Raw genomic sequence first — 25,354 nt, forward strand, 5'->3', positions numbered from 1 at the left:
TGAGGGTGCAGAGCCTGGAGCCTGCTTCGGATTCTGTGTCCCTCTCTCTCTCTCTCTGCCCCTCCCCGATCACACTCTGTCTCTCTCCCTCTCAAAAACAAATAAACATTTAAAAATTTTCTTTTAATTAAGTAAAAATTTTCTTTAAGGAAATAGTCTTGGATTTATATGTACAGCCAACTAGGTGAGTTGTCTTTAGGTGAAGGGATGCTTGCAGTCAGAATAGGTTAGGTTCTGCCGGTGTAATGACCCTCACCTCTCAGTGGCTTACCTCAGTGAAGGTTATTTCCTGCTCGCTCACTCCACATTTCCAGCACGCGTGAGTCAGGCTCTGTTCCACATCCTCCTTAGCCCAAGACCCAGGCTGATAATACAGCCTCTACTTGGAATGTCACTGAAATGTGGTAAACCGTGTGCTAACATTAAGAGATTCTTCTTAGAAGTGACACAGGTCGCTTCTACTCACGAATGACTGGCCAAAGCAAGTCTCACTGTTTTGCTCGAGCTTAACAGGGCAGGGACAGGGAGGGCAGCATATAGTAACCTTCCATTTCAGGCAAATTGGATTCCTTCTTCCCCTCCCTATCATGCCTTCTTCTAGGTCAGAGACTCTAATGTGCATAAAACCACCGGGAAACAATGCAGTTTCTGGGATCTACCTCCAGAGAGGCTGATTTAGGAGATCTGGGGTAGTCCCTTAGGATCTGCGTGGCCACTCTGGGTGACCTTGATGTCTGCTGGAATGTGGAGCATTTTGAGAAACACTGATTTAATCTCAGATAGAATCTGTTATCTTCCCCAAATGACTTTTCCTCATCCCTTGCTCTAGATGCATGCAATCGGATACTCTCAAAATATCAGTGACTTGAGCAGCATGGAGACTTATTTTTCTCTTGCAACAGTAAGAAGCCATGAGAGGAGGAGTCCAGGACTGCTCTGGTAACTCCTTAGTTATCAGGGATCTAGTTTCCTGATGTTCCGTTACCCTTAGTCACCTCATAGTCCAAGATGGCTGCTTGTGCTTAGCCATTACATCCATATTCCAGGCAGCCAGAGGAAGACTAGGAGGAAAGAAGTGTGTGTCCCTTACCTTTAAGGAGACTTTCCGGAAACCCTACACACTTCCTCTTGCATCTCAATAGTCACTCATTTAATCACATGGCCATACTCATCTACAAGAGAAAGTGGAAAATAGTCTTTTATTCCAAGTGGAGTGTAACTCCACTAAATATAAGCATTTTTGTCACTAAGGAGAAGGAGTGGGCCTCTGGCAGTCTCGGCCACACTGTTTACCTTTCTGCAGCTTTCAGCGGTATTGACATCCCCACCTTATGCTATTTTCCTCACCCCACAATTAGCCTCTGGGGTGCTGCCCTTACGTGCTACACTGACCATCAGGCCAAGACTTCTGACTTTTGGGAGCTGGCTTCTCTTCTCATCTACCTCAAATATAATTTCTCAGCTTTCCGGTCTTCTTGCCCAGAGGTGATATGTGAGCCACACCCAGGAAAAAGATGTTTTCCTTGGCCCATAAAGAGCTGCTCTTGCTGGGATTTTTTTCCTTTTTATTTTATTTATTTTTTTGAGAGAGAGCAAGCTGGGGAGAGGGCAGAGGGGGAGAGAGAGAGAGAGAGAGAGAGAGAGAATCCCAAGCAGGTTCCATGCTCAGTATGGAGCCCAATGCAGAGCTCAATCCCACAACCCTGGGACCATGACCTGAGTGGAAATCAAGAGTTCTACACTCACTCAACAGACTGAGCCACCCAGGTGCCCCTCCTCTTGCTGTTTTTAAATTAATTCATTTGAAACATTTACATTAGACTAGAAAGCTTCTGCACAGCAAAAGAATCAACAGAGTGAAGAGGCAACCTATGGAATGGAAAAAAATATTTGCAAACCATAGGTCAGAGAAGGGGTTAATATCCAAAATATATGTAGGGAACTCCTACAACTCCATAGCAAAACAAAACAAAACAAAACAAAACAAAACAAAACAAAAAGGGCAGAGGACCTGAATAGACATTAGACATTTTTCCAAAGAAGACATACAAATGGCCAACAGGTACATGAAAAGATGCTCAACATCATTAATCATCAGGGAACCGCAAGTCAAAGCCTAAATAAGATATCACCTCACACCTGCTAGAATGGCTCCATCAAAAAGACAAGAGACAACAAATGCTGGCAAAGATGTGGAGAAAAGGGAACTCTACAGTGTTGGTGGTGGCAAGGTGAATTGTTGAAACCACTGTGGAAAACAGAATGGAAGTTCCTCAACGAATTAAAACTGGAGCGGCCATATGACCCAGTAATTCCACTTCTGGTTATCCATCTGAAGGAAATGAAATCACCACCTCCAAGAGGTATCTGTACTTCCACGCTTTTCATAGTATTATTTACAAAAGCCAAGACATGGAAGCAACCTAAGTGTCAACAGATGAACAGATAAACAATCACACACACACACACACACACACACACACACACACACAAGAATATTATTCAGTCCCAAAGAAGACAGTAACCCTCCCGTTTTTGTGACAATATGGATGTACCCTGAGGGCATCATATTAAGTAAAATAAGTCAGACAGAAAAACAAATACTATATGATCTCTCTTATGTGTGGAATCTAAAAAGCCAAAGTCATAGAAACAGAGTAGAAAGTTTGGGAAGGGCAGAAATGGGGAGATGTTGGTCAAAGGGTACAAACATTCAGTGAGATGAATGAACTTTGGGGAGCTAATACGCACTGTGGTGACTACAGTTAACAACAGTGTATTATTGTTAATATAATATATATATATAACAATATATGATAATATATTGTTAATATACAGTTACTTAGAGAGTAGATCTTAAATGTTCTTACCTCACACACAATGCTAATTATGCAAGATGATGGGTATGGTAACTAACCTTATTGTGGTAATTATTTTGCAATATATATGTATGTCAAATCATCACACTGGATACCTTAAACTTACACAATGTTATATGTGAACTATATCTCAATAAAACTGGGGGGGGGAATGATAATTAAAAAAATAACGGTCCATTTCACATGGGAATCCACATTACTAGGTGCTCTTAAAAATTGTAAGATCTGGTGGCACCTGGGTGGCTCAGTCAGTTAAGCATCTGACTTCAGCTCAGGTCATGATCTCACGGTTCGTGGGTTCAATCCCTGCATCAGGCTCTGTGCTGACAGCTCAGAACCTGGACCCTGCTTTGGATTCTGTGTCTCCCTCTCTCTCTGCCCCTCCCCTGCTTGCACTCTGCCTCTCTCTATGTCAAAAATAAATACACATTAAAAAAATTTTTTTAATTGCAAGATCTGGCCACACTGGGCCCACATTCTTTTGTGGTCACAGCCACCTCAATTGAGTACAACTGCTCCTGCAGACAAAGCGACAGCCCCATTGTGTCCCTCTGCCCTCCTAATGCTACTTATACTACTGACTCAGTGACCTGAAAGCTCTGTGTTTTCTCTTGGGAGGATCTTCTTAGCTTAGTTCATACCTACATGCAAATAACAACTTAAGTCAGGAGCAGTCATGGTCTCTTACCTATGTTTTGATCCTGCATTTCTAACATCCATAAATCCTTCCTGCTTCTAAGACCATCTTTATGTGGTTTTAGAATTCTGCTCAGTTCAAAACTGTGAACATTGGGCGGGTTAACTTACCTGTTTTTTAAAAAGTTATTATAAAACACAGTAACATCATGAATCCCCGGTAGGATGCACTGAAAAGGACACACCATCACTTCTGTGCTGTTCTCACCAGAAATGCATAACCTCAATTTAATCATGAGAAAACATCAGACAAAATCACATTGAGAGATATTCTACAAAACAAGGGCTCATCAAAAGCATCAAGATGATGAAAGACCAGAAACTAAAGAAACATAACTACTAGACAACGTGGGACCCTGGAACAGCAAAGGGTACTGGGGGAAATATTGGCAAGATTTGAGTAAGGTCTGTAGTTTACTTAGCAGAACTGTAGCAATGTTAATTTCCTGGTTATGAAAACCAGACTGTGGTTACATAAGATGCTAACATTAGGGGAAGCCGGATGAAGGGTACGTTGGAAATCTATACCATTCTTTCAACTTCTCTGTGAGTCTAAAAATTCTTTCCAATGAAAAGTTTAAAAATAAAGCTATTATAAACATATTTATCTTATGGGATCATAGTGATGTTAAAAGAGATTACATACATAAAGAATATAGTGCTGTATCTTATCTCTCTGTCTACCCCTCCCCACAGAGTGTAGCACAGTGGTCTGCCTCCTGCAAGTGCTTGACATGTTGAATTAGCTTGAGGCAAAAAAAAAAAAAAGGGGGGACTAACTTTGTATTAGTCACACCATTTCATTCTTATGGTAATCCCTCAAGGAAGGTATCATTATCCTCATTTTACAGATGAGGTCATTGAAGTACAAAAGGGTTTATAGCTTGTGCACTTGAACGCAATTTGTTTCTGCAGAGGCTGCAGTGAAATCACTCTTGCTCCCAGTACTTCCAGCCCAGGGGAGCACCTAACGGCTCTCCCCAGAAACCCCCAACCCCACCCTTTCCAGCTTCCCAGTTTGTGCTTTCAGAAAAGAATTTTGCTTCTGCTGGTTTCCTGCTCTAGCCCTTGGATTTCATTAACAAGCACAATTGTAATTGAACTTTTATTCACCAGCCACAGCTTGGCAATTATTCAAGCTCTCCCAAGCTTGGAGCCTATGCTCACCTCCCTTCGCCAACAGAGAGAAAAGAAAGCAAACCTCAATCCTCATTCCTAGGGCAATGTACCCTGCTCTTGTGCCGGTTTCTGTGTCTCCCTGTGTTCCCAGGACACTGTGCACTTAGTAATTTCTAAAGAAGGCTGTTAGATTCAGATGGTAATCACAGCCCCCTTCTGGAGCATTCCCTGGACTCTTGGCCTCATTAGAAATCCTCTCGCTGCCTGCTTCCAGCCTCTCGCTTGCAAGTAAATGCTGGCCTCTGCGCTCCTTCCTGCCAGAATCTCAAGGCACCTCATTTACTTTTTTCTTAATGTAACATTTATTGTCGTTTCCCTCCTGTTCTCTGATTATAGAAGGAATACATGTCCATTGCAGAAAAATGTGAAAACATGAAAAACCTCAAAGAGAATAAAACTCAACCATAATGACACCAACCAGAAATAAGCACTGCTAATATATGGAGATGTAAGTGATCTTTGACTTTCTTAAATATGGCTTTTGTGCAAATTGCACATTATATGTAAAAATCCCTAATCTAGAGATCCAAAATGCAAGTAAAATAGGAGCATCTGTTTTCAGCACCCTGCACAATTCCAAGGGGCACTGTTTATACTGGTCTATGGGAATGACACCCTCTGAAGTTGTGCAGTGCACAATCTGTGCAGCTGTACTTGGCAGTCATGTTACAGGGCCTGGGAAGACCACACAAAGCAAGTTGTAGGTAAACTAAAGGGCCAGAGCAGCTCCTGAGAATTGTTACAATGTAGGCATGTGGGACCAGTGGTGCCAGAATCACGTGATTTTTCAAAAGAGGCTAGAAATCTGGATTTTAAAATAAAACCCCCAATTTGTAAATGCTGGGAACTAATTCAATTTTTAAAACCCACTGTATAAAACAAACAGGCCTAATCTGAACTGTGGGGTGTCTGGTAACTGAAAATGATTGGAAGCCATTCTAACGTCATCCACTTTCCTGGTGCAGCTTCTCTTCCCCCTTCTTTCTCCTACACATGCCATCCTTGCTTTCTCCATGGGGTGGGCTCAGGAGCTCTATTCCTAGGCAAGGAGCCTCACCCTTATTGTCCTGTGCATGGGCATTGCAGGGAGGGGGAGGCAGTCAGCAAGGGCCCCACTTATCCTCTGCCACTAAGACAATGAGAGCAGGCAGTTTCCTCTGCCACTTCTCTGGCATTTCATCCCTCCTCTACAAATGGCTCATCAGCATATTCTTTCCAACCACATCAAAACCTCTCTTTGAGAGGAATTTTGGCGAGTACAATGTTCAGCAACATTTGAGCCACTCAGTGATGCTTTAATTGATGCCTCAGATGAGTGTTTAGGTGAAATATTTAAGATTGGGGGCTGCCCAACCACCAGCCTGGACTTCCAGGAAGGGGAGAAAAGGGCCAGCAGGTCCTGCATAAAGGTAGATGCTCAAGGCCATTTTCCCAATTGTCTCTCCTAAGTGGGAAAGTTGATGTGTTCTTTTCTTTGAGGATACATTCATTCATCTGATTATTCCAGTAAGAAGTGTCCCACCTCCTGGACTGTGAGCTACCTGGGGGTAAGAAATGAATCTGGTTTCATTCCCTGGTATGTCTCTGGTGCCCAGCAGAGGCACTGGCACAAGGTAGGTATTCAGTGAACACTACTGAGGGCAGATCCATACTGTCAACACCCTCCCACCCTCAGCTCAGACAGAGCACCTCTAAAGAATCTCCCCCTCCATATGAGATTTGTAGCAACCATAAGTCAGGATTTTCATTGTTTTTAGCTCTCTAGGAATAGAAATTCTTTGTAATATGTGAGTCTACAGTTTCAGAGAACCAACTTCCAAAAATAACTTTTAGCAAAACCTTATGTATAAAAGTGGAGAACTTTGCAAATACTCTGTCAACATTTTTATCTGTGTGTATGTATATATAATATTTAATATGTCGAAGTCATGTCTTTCATACAACCACACATTATAACTATTTTCCTGGACAATAAATATTTTTATTTAACATTGTTTTTAACAACCATATAGAATTCCATTGCATGAATGTACCATAATTATATTTCCTGGTAATGAGTATAAAAATTGTTTCCAATTTTTTAATACTGTAAATACATTGTCCAGAAAAGCTTAACCATAGCTCTGATTATTTTATTTCTATTATTTCTATTATAAATTTATTTATTTACATTATATTGTTTTATGTTAAACTACCTGGTAAAACAGTTTGCCCATTTTTTTAATGTTTATTTATTTTTGAGAGAGAGAGACAGAGAGCTTGAGTGGGGGAGGGGCACAGAGAGGGAGACACAGAACTCGAAGCAGTCTCCAGGCTCTGTGCTGTCAGCACAGAGGGGCTCAAACTCACTAACTGTGAGATCATGACATGAGCCAAAGTCAGACACTTAACTGAATGAGCCACCCAGGTGCCCCAACAGTATGCCAATTTTGATGCACAAGTTGCCCTACATAAATATATTGTACCGAATTTTCACAGACTATGTATGAGTGCTCATTTCTCACCCCCTCATCAGTAGATTCAGAGGCAGATTATGGGGCAAGACACCTAAACACTCACCTGGGGCATCAGTGAAAGCATCACTGAGAGACTCAAATGTTACTGAACATTGTATTCACCAAAACTCTCAAAGAGAGGTCCTTATGCAGCTGAAAGGAATATGCTGGGCCATTTGCAGAGGAGGGGTGAAGCCCCTGAAGAGGTTTACTTAAGGAACAAATAGATGGTCATTATCCTTCTCTCTAAGGAAAGTGGGTTCAAGCAACTACAGGGATGTCATTTTGCATATTGGAGCATGCAAGATTCAGGGTCAGAGCCAAATTGCTGGGGCACAGACAGAGGCTGAAAACTACTATAAATTATCTTCCGTTTCCACTCTTCCCCACATAGCACTAGGACACTCTGCTTTTTAACTACTCAACAAATGTTTAGTGGACATCAGTTTTAATATGTACAGTATTTTGCATTAACTGGAAGGTTATCCAAGGTAAACTGTTAACTGATAAAAGCAAGCAGAAGAACAATATCTTTTGTACTCCCCACTTTCTAAAGAGAACTTACATAAGTGCTCATAGGTTTGTATTTCCTTATATGAGCAAAGGAAAATATGGAAGATAATATACAACATTTTTAACAATGCCTATACGGGATATTAATCTGTAGAGGGGAAGAAAAGATTATTAATTTTAGTTTAGATACTTGAATTACCTCAGTTGTTTGAATTGTGTCAATAAGCACATAAAGCTTGTGTAATTCAAATGTTTAATTATTTAAATTAGATTTGAAGAGGCACCAAACAGTAGTATCCCCAGAAGAGGCCACATCAGACGGTCTCTGACTAAATATTATTATCTTTGAAAATCTTTGCTTAAAAACCAGCAGTATTAAATACTGATCATAGGAGGATCGTAATAGGCATCTCTTTTTGCCCTTGGCCATATGGCATTATCTCTGGTATTTTGCTTTTAAGTGAATGTGGAAGTTGTTTTAAGATAGAAATTCTTCATCACGTTAAGGAACTACTCCTTTATTCTAGAGTCATTAAGAAAAATGCATACTAATGACTACCCATGTTTTAAACAAAATCTACAGAGTTGATCATTTGGCTTCCCTCTATGTATTTATTGATATAATCAGATATGTTGATAATGTTCCTAATATTAAACCATCCTTGCATTACAAGACTATGCTTGACCGGGTCATGCTTTGAGAAATGACTTACCCATAGTGGTGCCTGGCTGGCTCAGTGGGTAGTGCACGTGACTCTCGATCTCTGGGTCATGAGTTCAAGCCCCATATTGGTAATAGAGCTTACTTAAACAAAAAATAAAGTAAAATTAATATTTAAAAAAAATTAAAACCTCATCCATAAAATTATCTGAGCACGGACTCTTTTGGAGAAGTATAGTTTTATTTATTTGTTTTACTATTTCTTTCAGGGCTACTGGTCCATATGCATGTTCCACTTCTTTCTTTAGTCAATTTCATTCATTTGTATCTTCCTTGGAAAGAAATTATTTAGTCCAGATTTTCAAATTCATTTGCAATGTATTGTAGTATATCCTTTGATAATTATTTTAAAATATCCTCTAATTCCATACATCTGGTTTCTCTCCCATTCTGAATTTTGCTTAGTTTCTTAGATTTCCCAGAGGTTTATCTATTTCACTGGCCATTTAAAAGAACCAGGTCTTACAGTTAGCTATCAATTTTTATTGGTCTTAGATTTTCTAGTTCAGTTTGATTGTTCTTTTTTTTTTAAGTGCTCTGTCCTGATCTCCTTGTGTTTATTTTGTTGACCTTCTCTTCCTAATTCTTGAGGTCAATGCTCATTTCTTTTGTTTTCACTTTACTTGTTTAATGGCTAAAACATTTAAGGCAATTATTTTTCCTGAATCCAGCTTTAGCTTATCCCATAAAACCAAAGATGTCATATTTCATTTCCACTTTTTTTGAAGTGGTTTATATACACAGCTGAATTTTTAGGAGAGTTTTTATTATTGTTTTTTTTAATAACTGTTTTGGAGATTTTTAAAAATTAAAAACAGGCTCATTATACAGAACAAAAATGAGGGAAAATTCATCTAGAAATCTACCATTCAGATGGCTATATACATCATTCCAATCATTGGTGCATATGGTTGCTTCTTTCCTTTCCTTTAAAAAATCATATTATCTGTATTATCTTAAAACCCTCTTTCTTTCCTAGATATTGCATATGTGGTTATTGGGGCCTCTTGCTACAGCTCTTGGTAGGTTGTGAACTCTTGGGGTCCTCCAGTAACTTACATGAACATGGAGATTGTTCAACAGGCAGATTTTAGGAGATTTTATTGGTGTCTTCTCTCCTTCTTTAGGAGAGTCTGTGACAAAGACTTCATATATGAAAATATTGTTTTGCCTCTATGTCATTTAACTAGCCATCCCCTCATCAAGCTTGAAGACAAAGGGAACCAGAAAATATTCCTCATAACCCCCTATCTGGGACCCCTGCCTCCTGCCCAAGCATCCCCAAATTTACAACCAGATCCATCCTTTACCACCTGGGCAAATCACATCAATTCTTCAGAGCCTCACTTTCTCCATCTGTAAAATGTGGGTGACAGTGGCCCCTAGCTCATAAAGTGGGGATAAGTTTTAAAGAAAATAATGTACAGAAAGCACTTACTACAGAGCCTGGCACATAGTAAATACTCACTCAACAATAGCTATTGTTGTTGTGACTAATCCCACTACTTTCTAAACAAGAAAAATGAATAGAGATCTCACTTCTCAACTGAGACTCAGGGGATCTCAAAGCCTGCTACTCATCTGCAGTTTTACAAAAGCAATTAAAGCTCGCCTGTGATCGTGAGTCTCTTCATCGTCCTTGAAGCCCGAGTTGCCCTATTGAGAGAGGAAGCCAGTGCCCTTGTGCCCGTTCCGGTGCTGTTTATTATGCCAGAGAGGCTGCTCAGACTCATTACTGCTGCGGAATACAGGCCCCCAGGGGCTGAAGTGAAGCTGGATAATTACCAACAGATCCCTAATAGGTATGGACTCAATGGAAACAAGTCAATCAGGAACGCGGCATTTATGTCTAAACTATTCCAATACACGCTCGGGGGCACCAGAGACTGCTAATGAGGGCCGAGCTCCTGAGGCCAAGGGCCCTGACCACCAGTTCCACCCTTGAGAGCCCCACATCTAAGAGAATCCTGACACCCACTCCTCCCCAACCCACCCAATGGCTTGCCTCCAGGAGAACTAAGAGTCAGGTGTTTTGGTCTGATATCAGAATCTTCTCTGCCTTGATGGCCTGGCCCTGCCCTCTCCAGTAGAAGATCTAGGACTCTCTGAAATTCCACCTTTAAGAGAGATCTCCTGAAGCAAACCTCCCTTCCTGCTCTTGTTTCCCTCAATCCCTACTCAGCTGCACTTCTCCTCCTTCATTCTTATCACAGGGACCATCATTTAAAAAGCCAGACATGACTTCTGAAAGCTACCTCCCTTTAGCTCCCCAATTCTCTCAGAGACACAGCGTTGCCCTGAGGAAACGTGGCTTTATTTCTAATGTTTGCTATCAGTACGCATGCACACATGCAATTTAATCTAAAGCATGATGATTAGAATTCCTGACAGACTGCCCCCCAGAAGTAAGAATTTCAGTCCACAAATTGAGCTTTCTGGATGGTTCTATAGCTGATCTTTATTGGTATCCTAAGCCCCAATTCTTTTCGGCAGTGGAAATACAATCTCAGCAATTCAAAGAGTCTCCACCCCAGCTTGTTCCAGGATGGGGGAGACACCTATATTCTGTGGGTAGAAGGGCCAAATGCCAAGGGTGAATCTGATCCTTGGTCACTGTTCATTGCCCATGTTGGCATCCTCCAAGCCACCCTGTTCTCCTTCTGCTTTGGACATTGTTCATCGTCTTTGCAGAGTCCTGGCTGAGATCTGCTCATTCGTATGGCAGAGTTTCACTGGTCAGATATTTGTTACACCGGTCAGATATTCGGCTATTTCCAGACCTTTCTCACCAGATAGCATGCACTCACCTGCGTTTCCGCTCTACCATTCCTCTTCAGAAGTACTAAAAGCCCTTGACTTAATGGACAAGGAAAGAGAGAATCCTCGGTTAATATCTAAAATAATTATTCCCTCACAAGTCACACGCACACACACACACACAATTGTGGGTAGTTAGGAGTGGGTCAAAGGTCCAAAAGGGAAGACACTTATCATTTGAGAAGCATCTGTAACACAACTACAATTATGGACACAGCTGGTATCCTGGGGGGAATAAGATAGGTTAGACCAGTACAAGAGAAGTTGTGATGGGAATTTCCACAGGAAGGGAGCTTCTTCTGAGTTCAGAGGCCATCAGGGGCTTTCTTCACTCCAAAATCCCATCAAAACATAAAAGGAGGGTAGGTAAGTGATTCCACAGAAAGATGTGTGCTTATGTGTCATTCAGGTAAGAGTTGGGTCCACCATGGTGGCTTCCCAACCCACTCCCTTATTTGCTTCTGGAACAGTTTGTCAAGACCCACTAAGTGAGACCTCAAGCAAAAGTCAGAAGCAGCCAATACCTCTTGGACTCTTGCAAAAGTATTAGCTTGAGCCAGAAACCTGAAGGCAGTTCATGCCACCAGACAGCTCTGCCATTCTTGGCCACCACAGAAGAAGCAAACAGCTTAGATCATCTATCCTCTAGGTATTTCCCATTCTTACTTTATCCCGAGCTTCTTCCCCAATTCTTCTAACCCCAAGCAAAAAAAGAAGTTCATGCCACCTGACCCTCTCTCTCTGTAGCCTCATCACTGACATCCATGACCTCCTGGACATTCCCCTAGATCTTGGATAACTTCAGTGTCCATAAGAATGACCTCACCAACAAACCCCCCCCAGTTCTTGAACTCTACAACTGTGATGTCTCCCCTATAACAACTTGAGCCATACCTGGAACTTCTTGGCAACTCTTAGAAGTGCCTCATGTCATAAATGCTAAATTCTTGGGGTGCCTGGGTGGCTCAGATAGTTAGGTGTCTGACTTAGGCTCAGGTCATGATCTGACAGTTTGTGAGTTCAAGCCCCGCATCAGGCTCTGTGCTGCTGACAGCTCAGAGCCTGGAGCCTGCTTCAGATTCTGTGTCTCCCTCTTTCTCAGCCCCTCCCCTGCTCATGCTCTGTGTTTCCCTATCTCTCAAGAATAAATAAACATTAAAAAAGTTTTTTTTTAAGATAAATGCTAAATCCTCCAGCTGTAACCTCTTATCCTCTCCATCGCTCCAATAACATTGATGCCTTCAGGGTCTTATCCTTCTCTTTTTCTCAGCCTGTGAACTTCTGGACTTCACTCCTTCCCCTAACCAGTCTAAACCCCACAGTCCCTCATTTCAGCTAATTGCTTGCCACCCACACTCTCAATCCCCTGTTCTGCTGCCACCACCTCTCTAATCCAGAATCTGTTCAGGGTGCTGAAAGTCACCACAGAAACTCACACAAGTGTCACTACAAATGCAGAATCTCCAGCATTAGCTTCACTCTCCAGCCTGTCTGGAAATCAGTTGAAGAATGAAGTCAAGTGTAAATTTGTTTTGGTTTAATTGTCAAACTCAATCAAGTCTTTCAGAGATGTTGGTGTTTATATCTAGGAGAACCAGTGACAAAGGTAAACCAACCATTGCCTCTGACCCAAGCAGCAACAAAGTTCTGTCTTAATGGATTCTGTGGGTGATGACACTGTTACCATCGTTCCACTTAAGAGACTACCCATGCTTGCCCTGGGGACAGTTTCAGAGGTTGGAATCAATTCCTCACCCCCCCTGCAGTGGAGCCTGGTGATAGCATTCCTCACGGACCCTCACTGATCACTGTGTCCTTGCACAATGACCTAAGTAAGCAAGGGATTGTCCATGCATGGAAAGATTAACACTCAGGGCCAAGGTCAGCCCACGTGTCCAGAGGCATTAACTCTAGAGTGAGAATAGGGATAGGTTCTTTGACAACAACTCTCGCCATCTTTGGAAATGAAGAGCACACCAACATCGTTGTTTATGGTCAAGACATACTCATCTGGTCCATGGAAGTGGTGCATGAGGGGGTCAAAAAGAGGCACATCTCTTCTGCTAGTATAACCACGTATGGTCTTACTCATCAAATGCATATAGTATTTTATATTTGAGTTCCTTAAACAGTGATACGACTATACTATCTAGGTCTAATTGAGCTGTAGCCATCAGGCCAGGATCATTTTATTTTTTATATTTATTTTTTTAATGTTTATTTTTGAGAGAGACAGAGTGCAAGCAGGGGAGGGTTAGAGAGAGAGGGAGACCCGGAATCTGAAGCAGGCTCCAGGCTCTGAGCTGTCAGCACAGAGCCTGATGCGAGGCTTGAACTTATAAGCTGTGAGATCATGACCTGAGCTGAAGTCGGAAGCTTAACCAACTGAGCCACCCAGGCACCCGAGGCGATGGATCATTCTAACACTCAGTCTGTGGGGCTGCCTTGGGGAACTCTGAGCTGTATCTCACTTTGGTGGTCTGAGTGACAGGACTCACTTGGTTTGTCCATCTTTAGTGCTCACTAAAGATGGTGACATGGTCACTCACCTCCCTCCCTATTGTAAATCCCAGGCACAGACAATCGAAAAAGAACGGCATGGGAGGCTGAATTGGATGCAATTAGTGGCAATTATACCCACTGTAGGATTCCAGAGCTGACTTCCAGCCATATTTCTCATTTCTATTTGGTAATAAATGAGACAACAAAGGACTTAACACAAGGCCTGGGACATAGCAGGTGCTCAGTAATGGCTAGCTAGGCAATAATGGTAGGCTGTGGAGGATATTGGCTGAGAGCAGGGACTCCAGAGCTACCTTCCTTTTGTTCAAAGCTTGATACTATTGCTTACATGCTGTCTTGACTTGATATAGTTACTTAGTGTTTCTTTTGCTCAGTTTCTTCTCCTTGCAATAGGGATAATGGTTACTACCCAATTGGATTGTTGTGGACAAATTAGCACATAGAAAGCATTCCATAAAGGGGTGCCTGGGTGGCTCAGTCAGTTAAGCATCCAGCTTCAGCTCAAGTCATGATCTCACCATCCGTGAGTTTAAGCCCTGCATCGGGCTCTGTGGTGACAGCTCAGAGCCTGGAGCCTGCTTCCAATTCTGTGTCTGCCTCTCTCTCTGCCCCTCCCCCAGTCACACTCTGTCTCTCAAAAATGAATAAATGTTAAAGAAATTAAGAAAGCATTCCATAAGAATTAATTTTATTAACAGAGTAATGATGATGATGACAATGATTATCATTAGAGGAATGAGGGGCCTTTGGCACTAACCTTACTGTCCTCCTTTCTTTCTCCCCATCCTTTTAACCTCACCTGCCCTACAAAACCCCCACCCTGGATCCATACACCTTTGTCGTCTCTGCTGAGATGCTTGGGAAACATTTTCATGCTTGTTTGGATTGACCTCTGCAGTGGATTAAAGGTGGACACAAATTTTCTGACACTCCTTCCATTGAGAAGTGGGTCTTACTCCCCTGTTCTTGAATCTGGAATTCTCTTAGTGACTTGCTGGAGCACTAGAATGTAGCAACAGTCCTGGGACTTCTGACGCGAAGTCATAAGAAGACTTTCAGCCTCTGCACAGTTGTTGTGGAACACCTGCTCTTGCCCCTTCTCAGAACCCAGCCACCATGCCTTAAGAAGCCCACACAGCATGATCAAGCTCACATAGCCAGTAAGTAACTCAGCTGAGACATGAACACAAATCTGTTTGCCATCAAGGCCTGTGTTCTGAGTCATTTATTCCCTGTACCCCTTATCTATGCCACAGTCTGTGTGCCCAGGAGGAAAACAATATAAAAGAACAAAGGTTGAGGGGTGGTTCAGTTAGTTAAGCATCTGACTTTGGCTCAGGTCATGATCTCATGGTTCGTGGGTTTGAGTCCCACGTTGCTCGCTATGCTGACAGCTCAGAGCCTGGAGCCTGCTTCAGATTCTGTGTCTCCCTCTCTCTCTTCTCCTCCCCTGAGCACATTCTGTTTCTCTCTCTCTCTCTCAAAAATAAATAAGCATTAAAAAATTAATTTAAAAAAAGGCAAGAAATCCTGGGACAGTCTATATTATTTCTTTCAACATTTTATCTTTTTCTCTTATGCTCTAGTATTTTTTCTGTTAAGCATTTTAGAACATTGGGGGCTTGGAAAGTAATAACGAGCCGGATGTAAACCAGAGCGCTCAAGGAGAGAGGACTGCTCACAATGACATCCCTCCTCCGCCAGGGGATGATTTCATGATATCACATAATACAAGGGTGGGGAGACGGCTCCATCTCTTTCTATTAATACCATTCAGTGGAACTTTGTTAAAGAAACAGAACGGTATCTGCTTCTGCGACTGCAGAAATGGGCAAAGGCCTTGGTCTCTGTAACCCTTTGGGCCCTCCAAGGCCATGTATGCAGAGCATGCATAGGATCCTGGCTGGTGCCCATATGCACCCCCATTAACTGAACTCTCCGTCTAATGAGCACAACCCCCGAGGAGGGAGGGCAGAGGCGCAGGTCAGTGGGAAGGGCTCTGCCCTCCCTACAGACCATGGTCTGGAGAACAGGCTTCACAGGATCTCAAATGTGCATGTGAATTTCTTGCTCTGTGCTGTGGCTCCCCGGCTTGAATACAGATGAAGCCTGCTGAAACCCCGGGCCCCTGCAGGGAGGGGGTTGGCTAGAGCCTTTTTAATGTCTGCCATGAGACAAGGGAGAATCCTTCCATCCAGGCATTCTCAGCTGGGATTTCCTAAGACGAGAATATACTTGGGGCATCAGCAACAGGGGGTGCACACAAAAAGAGGGGGTGGAGAATGCTGATAGCACTTAGCATTTAATATTTCCAACACAGATTTTGTAGACATCCTTACATGTATTAATTTTTTTAAGTTTTTGTCTTAACTATATATTGGATGAGTGGTAAAAACCATAATCTTTCATAATAGCTATGCTAGTGGAAAGCACTTACTGTGTACCAGGCTCCATTCTAAGGATTCTTAAAATATTAACTCATTTAATGCTTTAACATTTTGAATTACATGACCTATTTTTTCTTTAAGTGAGCTCTATGTGAGGCTTGAACTCATGACCCTGAAATCAAGAGTTGCATGCTCCACCAGCTGAACCAGCCAAGTGCCCCTATGTGATCTATTTTTATTCTATCTTACAGGTGAGGGAACTAAGGCACAGGGAGGTTAAGGACCTTTTTCTTGGGTTAGACAATTAAATGGTGAGGCTGGGATTTCAACCTAAACAAATGTGCACCATAGTTGTATCAGCTAGCTTTGGCTATGTAACAAACCATCCCCAGCTTAATGGCTTTAATCAGCATACATTTATTATTTCTCACAACTATATGGGTTGGCAGGCTGGTATTTCTGATGTGGGCCAGCTCAGCTGATCTCGGTGGTCTGCAGAGCAGCTTGGCCAGGGCCAGATGGTCCAAGATGGCCTCATCTGCATGTCTGGTGGTTAGATCCAAGTCTGGGGTGGTGATGGGGATGACTTGGTTGTGCATCTCTCTTCATCCAGTAGGCTACCCCAAGGCTATTCACACAGAGGTGGTCATAGGGATCCCAAGATAAATGAGAGAGGAAATGTCCCAATATGCAAGTCTTTTTGAGTTTCCACTTGTATCATGTTTGCCAATGTCCCACTGGCTAAAACAAGTTATAAGACTAACCCAGAGTCAGTATGGGAGGGGACTACCCAAGGTCATAGACATAGAGAGGGGAATAATTAGGGACTGTTTTTACAATCTCCACAAGTCTCAGCCCTGAACCTCTCACTAAACTGCCTCTTAAGCTTCTAATAGTCTTACTCCAACTCTGGCCCTCAATGGAGCTCAGAGCAGGAGCAGCTGGGAGGAATCTTATAACCAAACATATCCAGATACTGCTCATGCATGACCAATGCTCCACCTTCTCCCAATGCCCCACCCAATCGGTACCCCACCATTATGTGGAGACAGAATCTGACTAAGCGTGTCCATGGAAGGAAAAGGAAGTGGGTTGTGAATCAGGCAGTTTGAGTCCAGTTACCTGTGCGACCCTGGCTAGACCACCTCGTCTCTCTGGGCCTTAGTGATTTTATTTTGCTCAATTCAATAGTCCCATTCATTCAATAAACACTTATTTGGTTCCCACTGTGTGATAGGCATTGTGTTGGACAACACAGATACATTTGTGAAAATAGACACCTCATGAAGCATGTAGCATAATGGGAAAATAGGTGTTAATCAAATAATCTCGGTAACGATCATATATTTGCAGACTGAGGTAAGGCTCTGAAAGACAAAATCCCAGTGCTATGAGAAGTTACCACAAAGGAATTTGGTGTAGACTATGAGAGTGGGGAAGGAAAGAAGGTGCCCTCCAAATGAAGGACAGTTGAGAAGTTAACTGGGAGGACCAGGGAAAATGGAAGCCTGAGGGACTGGGAGATATTTTTCCATAGATCTCTTGCATTTCCATACACCTTGAAAGCAGAGGCCCTAATTGCCTTTGTGCTAAGCTAGCTTTTCAAGGATATTTGTATAGTAAGCAGCCTTGGAAGACAGTGATAATACCTCCCTCTGGAGCAATGGGTCAGCATGCTTACTGCCCAGTATAAAAGATTTGGGTTCCCTACATTTCAGGTTCCTCTACTATAATGCAGCCCACTGCATGCACAAGGTGTCACATAACCCTGTGGGAAATAGGGCTCAGAAAACCAAAGCAAAATGATGATACTCTGGACCCTGCTATTGCTGTGAGTAATAAACTGTCCTCTTTCTCTGACCCAGGTGTCTCTCATCTTCTGCCAGCATCCATGAAGCAGTAGCAAAGCTAACAGTTTAGCTTGCAAGGCAGGCAAGACTCAGACCCTTCACAGCTCTTGATGTACCCAAACAAAGTGTTACAAGCTGAAGCTGGAAGATAAATAAATCAGAAGGTGGGGATGAGCAGAGGTCTAGGCAGAGAACAACATGTGCAAAGACTTGGAGGTGGTGCAGAGCAAGGAAATGGAGAACAAAATTGTTCATTATAATGGGAATGGGGGAACCTGATGAGGAAATGGAGAGAGATGAAGTTGAAAGCCCATGGGGAGAAGAAGTCAGCATGTTAAGCAGGGAGACCTTATCCTAAGGGCAGTGTAAGCCACTGAAGAATATTTTGGGCAGACTAGACACAAAACCCATCAAGGCAGACTCTGAACACCCCCCGCCTTAGCCTCCAGAACCTTTTCTACCTCAATACCCCCCAGAAAATAGCATTGGTTGCAGCATAGGTTGGCATAGCAACTGATGATGTGGCTGGTTTTCCTATGGTTTTATTTTCACAAACTTGAGATTGTCAAGCAGTCCCTAGGTGTGTTTGGACAATTATAGGTGCAGAGGGAAGAGAGGTAGAGGGTCAACCTCCTTCTGGCTGAGGACTGGACACTGACAGGATATAATTTCTTTTGGGAGACTGAGCTCCCTAACTAGTCCTGTCTGCCCTGACAACCACTGTTTGTTTAATCCAGCCAGGCCAAGAAAGCAGTGTCTTTCCTGTAACCCATGAAATATATAGTTAGGGAGGCTTCAGAAGGAGTTAATTCCTTTTACTTGAATGTATGCAGAATATACAATGTATTTGAGTGTATGCAGTGTAGAATCAGACTACTTGGGTTCAAATCCTGGCCCCTCCACCTACCAGCTTTATAACTTCAGGCAAATTAATTAACTGCTCCAGGCCTTTCCCCCCATCTATCAAATGGGATCTAACTCATAGGGTTGTCATGGAGATTAAATGAGGACTAAATATGTAAAGTGTTTAGAATGGTATTTGGCACATAATATGTATTCAATAAATATTAGCTATCATTATTATAACATGTTTGAAATGTACCTTCTTACAACCTCTGTCATTCAAAAATTTCAAATATTTCTATCATTTCCATCAGAGCAGGGTTTGTGCAGCAAATTAAACAATTTTAGTTACTACATCACATTATAAGAAACTCCCTCTTGGAAGCCATTGGAATCACTACAATTTGATATTTAAAACTTCCCAAAATACTGTTTTGGGGTTCACTCAACCTAATTTGTTGATGGCTCTCTAGTACTTAACCAAGTTTCCTTCCTAAGGGATACATAATAGACCTGGGGGGACTTCCCACAATTGTCCTTGGGCTCCAAGTTCTTTAAACTGGGGAGGTCCCCGTCAACCCACAGAACATGAGAAATAATAAACAATTATTGTTTTAAGCCACTAAGTTCTGAGGTGTTTCATTACTCATGACTAGATAACTGATATACGAAACATGCAGACTGCTCACCACACTTCCAGAGATTCTGATTCATTGAGTCTGGGAAAGGGTCTGGGTAACTACTGTTAACTTGTGTCCTAGGCGATTACTAATTCACATGGTTTCCCTCACTGTCCACCCCCCACCCCTTTCCTGATGATAAGAATCACCTGGAGATTCTTGGGCCCAAACCCAGAACCTATGAATCAAAAAGTCTAGAAAAAAAGACCCAAGAATTGAAAGACTGAACATACAAATGGACATTAGCCAGATCATATATAAAAATAGAACTCTGACCCATTATCTGCAGCAATCAGCCCATGAACCTGTAGCCATCAACACAACACGGCCCGGACTTGATCAACAGCTTCCCCAATTTTGGGCCCTGCTTCCAACTTAGGGCCAAGCAGAGAAAGCCAAATGTGCTCCCCTAACCAATCCCATAGGATGCCCACTTCTAGGTAGCCCATCTCCAGCTTGCCCATGCCAGTAGCCTACAATCAGGGCACACCCAAAGTCTTCCCTCTCTTCCACTACAGAGCATTCCCACTCCCTGCCTGTCTTTGAGTCTCTGCCACAACTCAAGCAATGGTAGCTTCTAGAGCAACCTCAGAATAAATAGCTTTTGCGTATTCTTATTTAGGTGGTCTTCATTTATTTCCACAGAATTTACATACTTAATAAAGACAGGTGATTCTTCTTATCAGGGGAGTTTGGAAAACACCACCACAGACCCTTGCTACTCAGAGTCCCCAGAGCAAGAGCCGCAGCACCAGCAGCGGCACCTGGGAGCTTATGTGATATGCAGAATCTCAGTCTCTACCCCAGACCTACCGACGTGGAACCTGCATTTTAAACAAGATCCTAGAGGTGACCCGCCAGCACAGTGAAGTGTGAAGAGCACTGACCAGGAACATTGATCCAGGTCAGCGGGTCTCAGCTCTGGGTGCACATTAGAATCCTCTGGGGGCTGTTTAAAATACCAAGGCCTGCCTTCCACAGTCAGAGCATCTAATTTAATTGGCCCTGGGTAGGGCTTGCATATCAGTGGTCTTAAAAGCTCTCTGGGTAATTCTCACATGCAGCCTGCGCTAAGAACCACTGACCTAGGACAATGCTTCTCAATCTTTGGTGTGTGTCAAAATCATCTGGAGAGCTCACTGGGTGCACAGAGGTGCAGGCTGGGTGAGGGAGCAGAGTCCTGGCCTTGGTAAGAATAACCAAGTGTCTGGGTGATTCTGAAACTGACCAAAGTAGGAGAAGCACTGTGAGGGAAGAGTCCCATGGAAGCTTCCTATCCAGTTCTCTTTGCCTCCTAATTTTTTTACCTTCCTCAATTCCACCTGTCTGGCACCATGGCTCTTAAAACTCAAGGAACAAGAGAACCTCAGAGCTGGAAAGAACTGTAGGCATCTTTGAGCACAGTAAGAGGATCTGACAGGCAAATCCAGCTCATTACACATGTGTGTGTTTTCATCTATACCGAATTTTTTTCTTTACACGGAGTTTTTAAAAAGCTTTTTAAAACTGTCAGCATTTTTTGTGGCACCTGGGTGGCTCAGTCGGTTAAGCGTCCGACTTCAACTCAGGTCATAATCTCACAGTTTGTGAGTTCAAGCCCCACATCGGGCTCTGTGTTGACAGCTCGGAGCCTGGATCCTGCTTCAGATTCTGTGTCTCCCTCTCTATCTGCCCCTCCCCCACTTGTGCTCTGTTTCTCTTTGTCTCTCAAAAATGAATAAATGTAATAAATTTTTTTTAAAAAACTGCCAGCATTTTTAAAAAGGATATTTTACATGAAAACCTAGATTTCTGGATTCCCCTGGAAAATTAGGGGACCTAGCAACAAAACCCACATTCCTGCATGGCAACAATTGGCTGGAATTACCCCTTAAAATGAGTTATGCATTCACCAGTTTCCCATAGTCCCCGCCTGATCCATGTCACTCATTTTTGTTACCTGCCTGGTCCTGAAAGCATCTGAGTTTAGAAGCTTTATACGTTTTGTAAATGAGAAGACCAAGACCCCCACGTTACCTTAGTGGAAGCTCAAAGTCCCTGAATCACAGCCAGTGCTGTGACTTGGGTCAAATATCTGACTGTGTGCTGCTTGTAGGTGGAGGTCCTGCCTTTCTGAGACCCAACTTCTGCACTAGAGGATAATGGTCTAGATACCCCCAGTACCCACTCAGAACTGAGAGCACCTTGAACTATCAGAGATTTCTGCTTTTGGCCTTGGGGCTGTCACCCACTCAGATGCACCTACAGCAATTTATTCAACCCTTTGAGCCTCAACAAACTCATCTACACAATGAGGGTAATGACAGGGTCTGATCTACAGGGTTATTTGAGGGTTACATTAAATCATGTTTGTAAAACATTATTCTGGTACCTGAGACATAGGAGGGGCTCCATATGAGTACTAAACAGTATTAATGTGGGTTTTTTCCTATGTATTTTTCAAAATGGTCATTTTAGTTTCTGCCAATTCCAAACTTATTCAGAAAGCAGTGTGATAAGAGAGTCACCTATTGGTTGAGTGGTTTTAGGGCAAAACTCTCAAAACTTGATAAGCCTCAGTGTTTTTCATCTGTAAAATAGGGATAATAATAGCACTTACTCTCCAGAGTTGTGTGAAGCTTAAATGAGATAATGCATGTAAGCAGCTTGCCTATCGCAGTGCCTGGATCCCAATAATCTCACGTTTTGACTCCTCAAAGCAGGGTCACCACCTAGTGGTGTAAGAGGGTAACTGCAGGCTCTACAGGGCATACGAGAAAAATAATGGCCAAAAAATGGCCCTCGTAGGTGTATAAAAAGATCTGGCTTGACAGTGGAAAGTGAATTCAGAAAGAGGTGGCTGACCACTCAGTGTGCTTAGGAATGTTCCCAGGTCCACTCCTGGACCACTCTTCACCATTACACTGCACTGGCCATGACAACTCTGGCTTTTCAGCTTGTTTGGAGGTTGAGGGTCTCCTCTTGACATTAGCCAGCAGGACTCTGGACTTGCTTGGCCCCTGTTTTGGTTCATGGCTAGTTGGTGTACTTATTAACCACTGGCTTGGATAGTGTGTCCAGTTTCTGGTCTCAACTACTCAGTTGTTGAATGCTGTGCATGTTTGGACCCTAATTTGGCTCTGTACCATCATCATGGCTCAAGCCAGCTGGTCCTCCTCCAGCTGCGGATAAGAGCTACTCTTCTCTGCCTGGAAGTGTGGACAGCTAGAAGGGTGGCCCATTTCCCTTCCATAAGAGACCTGGAAACTGGCCCTGCCCTGCCCAGAAGAACCCCAAACCACAGCAAGGAGGCATCAACTACTCACTACTGTCAAATGGAACCACTAATCAGTCTACAAAAGTGCCCTGTATCAGCCTCCAAAAATGTAGCTTGAGGTTCCTTTTTGCTCCCACTTTCCTCACCTAGCTTCTCACTCCTCCCCAAGTGGCAGGCAGGATCAAGAAGCAAGGTATTCCTCCCTCAAGGAGGGATTAGTTGAGTTTAAGGATGTCTTATGTTTTCCACCATCCCAGAAGTGGGCAGGGAAAGGCCATGCCAGGTGACTGAGGCCTCTGTCTACACTTTCTCTTTCCCTCAGATTCTTTACTATGACAGGCAGATTAGAGAGGAAATCATCCAAGGGGACAGAGACTGAAGGCTCATTCCTTTTTTTCTTTCAACAAATATTTAGTGGGCATTTACTAGATGCCTGGCACTGTTCTCAGTGCTGGAGATACAGCTGGGGACAAAATAAGCATGCATGCTCTCCTGGACCTGAATTCCAAAACAGAGAGATGGACACAAATAAGATAAAAAAGTGAAACACATGGTGTGTTACTGATAAGTGCTATGGAAAAACAAATCAAGGAAATGAGAAGGTGGTGAGAAGCTGACATAGGGACAAAGACCTGAAGTGGGGAGGGACTGAACTGTGTGTATATCTGGGAGAGGAACATCCCAGGTGGAGGGAAGGGCAAGTGCAAAGCCCTGACATGGGACTATGGCATGGAGATACAAGAAGACCAGTATGGCTGGGGCACATGAGTGACAGGAGAAGACTCAGAGATGAGGTCAAAGAGGTTCCAGGTAGGCCAGAAGGTGAGGAGTCATTGGAGAGTTCTGAGCAGAGGAGTGACAAGATCTAAATTGTTCTTACTAGGGGTCAGTCTGGCTACTGTATGGAGAATGGACTGAAGGGGACAAGAATGACAAGGGACAAGAGTAGAAGGAAGGCATCCATTTAGGAAGCAAGAGATAATGGTGGCTTGTACCAGGAGAGTTGCAGTGGAGAAGATTATAAGTGGTGGGTATCTGAAAATGACTCTGGCAATAAGCCTTAGAAAGGAGTCAACATATCTCATGTGCAGCACCAACTACTGGCTCAATTAATTCCATAATCACTTGTGTCCTATCCATCTCACCTGATAGAGTGTAGGCTCTCTGCTGTTGGGAATCAGGGCTATCTTTTTAGTTCTGTGCCTGGGTGTCCAACACAGTGCCTGACATTAAGTGGACATTTGGCTGGATGGATGGATGGATGGGGTAGAAAGTTCCATTTACCCAACTTTCCCTTGTTCAAACTATGGAGTTATGACTAGTCAATCAATTTTATAATAATTCATGGAGCTGACTACCCAGTTAAGGATATTCCAGAGATGCCCCCAACTAAGAACAACAACAACAATAATGACAATAACAACAACAAAGGAAGAATTTGTAAATACAGCTGAATTCCTGAGAAGCCTCATCAGATGCCTGGGAGGAGCCAGAACTAGAGACTTTAGTCATCCCAACTGAGGTGAAAGACATTCTAAACACTGAGCTTTGGACATCAGGGAATTTTCAGGGTGTGTGAAACATCTGCTGACTTAAGGCTTTGTGTGTGGTTCTTTTTTGTAAGCACTTTTTGTATAACCTTGCATAAACAGGACTCTAGAAATCATGCCTGCCCAATATAGATATTCCTGAAGGAACTACTGTGTGAGTGACACTGAGAGAAGGTTGCACTTCATATTGGTGTTGGGTCCAAATAATTTTCCAAGGACAACCCCCCCCCCACTTCTCCACTGCACCAGGAAGAAATTCTTGTCTTATTAAATATCCAGACTTTCAGGGCACCTGGTTGGCTCAATTAGTTAAGCATCTGCCTCTTGATTTCAGCTCAGGTCATGATCTCATGGTGCATGGGATCGAGCCCTACATCAGGCTCTGCACTGACAGCTCAGAGCCTGCTTGGGATTCTCTCTTTCTCCCTCTCTCTCTGCCCTGCCCCACACACGCCCTCTCTCTTTCAAAATAAATAAACATTTAAATATGAATGAATGAATGAATGAATGAATGTCCAAGCTCTCAGGGGAACCCATCCCTGCCCAGACTGCTCCCAGCTATACCTCACCTATAGCCACAGGGAGATTGGAGACAAAGTTTATCAAAAATAAAACCCACTTTGACTACCTCAGCAAGTAATGTCTCAAGAATGGTTAGTTTTGCAATTCCCAGTCTGGATCCAGTCTGGCCACAAAAGCTTCTTCTATTCCACACAGTCATTAGCAACCCTGGAATCAATAGATAGCCCATGCCAGCCCTAAGAAATGCACAAACAGTCATAGCCACAGACCCAGTTAAGCTACTGTGGCAATTCCAGGAGCTCAGCAAGGGGAAAACTATACTCATATGAGGGTATATTCTTATCTTTTCTCATAAAGACATCTGTACAACATGTAAATAAGTACATATACCTGCAACTATTTTCAGTCTCTCTCTCTCTGCCTCTATTTCTGTCTCTGTGTCT

Source organism: Panthera uncia, chromosome E3 (assembly GCF_023721935.1).
Source record: "Panthera uncia isolate 11264 chromosome E3, Puncia_PCG_1.0, whole genome shotgun sequence".
In the NCBI taxonomy this organism is placed as follows: Eukaryota; Metazoa; Chordata; class Mammalia; order Carnivora; family Felidae; genus Panthera; species Panthera uncia.